This window comes from Thunnus thynnus, chromosome 24 (genome assembly GCF_963924715.1).
Source record: "Thunnus thynnus chromosome 24, fThuThy2.1, whole genome shotgun sequence".
Taxonomy (NCBI): domain Eukaryota; kingdom Metazoa; phylum Chordata; class Actinopteri; order Scombriformes; family Scombridae; genus Thunnus; species Thunnus thynnus.
In genome coordinates this window covers 16,478,909-16,480,164 of record NC_089540.1, presented here as the reverse complement: position 1 = coordinate 16,480,164, position 1,256 = coordinate 16,478,909, and positions in this window count along the sequence as shown.

Genomic DNA, 1,256 nt, shown 5'->3' with positions numbered 1-1,256 from the left:
CATGTGCTGTGACGTTGTATGTGTGTGTGTGTGTGTGTGTATGTGCTTTTTTAAGCAGATCTGAGGTCAGTGAGGTTATTGACCTCTTTATACTTTGCGCATCCGCAAGTACAAAAGGGTCCACGTGACATAAATTTTGTCATCAGAGGCCTGTACTACAAAGTAAGTTCAACATACTCAGGATACTGTGTTTTGAAGACACTTTAGCCTCTCTGATGTAATAATGGTTTGTGATCTGGACCTAGTCTAATGTGGTCTGGATGGGAAAATTTTCACAAATAAAGTAAATGGTTTGAGATCATTAAGAAAAATACTGCAGTAAATATAAATAAGACTTAGGATTATGACGCCCTTTGACATCCCCTGTCATACTTTCTAATACTGAGCAAATAAGACCACAGCAAATGGGCAGAAATAGCAATAAGACTGAAAAGCAGTTTACCATGAGTAAGAACAAAAAGAGAAATATGTTACAGTTAAAATGCTCAATATTTAGGACAATTACACCCTACTGATCATTCTCATTTCATCTTCCCCGTATTTGTTCAATTTTTCAGTTCATGAATTAGCTTGAAAATGACTGAACAACACCGCCATCTACAGGCGTTATGCGATATTTAAGGTGGACCAGGAAATTCGAATCAGAAGCTGTGAATCTGAAGCCAACTTCAGCCTCATTTAATAATAATTACTGATGTTTCACTCAACAAGTGTTGTCCCTGCTTAGACTGCTGTAGTTTAGTGTAACATTAGTCCATTTGTGTATTTCACCATCCTCCATAGAACAAAATAACCCGAACAGTTGAACAAACTTTGTACATATCACGGTCCCCTTTTAAAACTTCATCCCTCTGCCCTTCATGGTGGAGAACCTGCCAACCACTTTGTCTTTATTAGTGTTTATGTCCCGCTCAACACACAGCAAAGTGATGTTGGATAGTTTGGCTTCATCCACGCACGAACGCAAATAGCTCTTAATGAGCCTCAGACGGCTGAAACTTTGTGCGACGAGTTTCATTCACCACAAACATAAAAAAAGACGTGAATATCTCATATTTTGGATAAAGTTTTCAGCGAAGTTAGTGATAAACTTCGAATCGCTGCTTCTGCGGTCTTCACTTCCCGCAGAGTCAACGAGCGGAAATACTGACAGCGCCACTCTGCCATTGCAACCCACGTTGTGGTCAGAGGGGGGATTACACCCATAGTGATAAGAACTACCATAGAAAATGAATAGAAGCAGCTGAGAGAGTTAT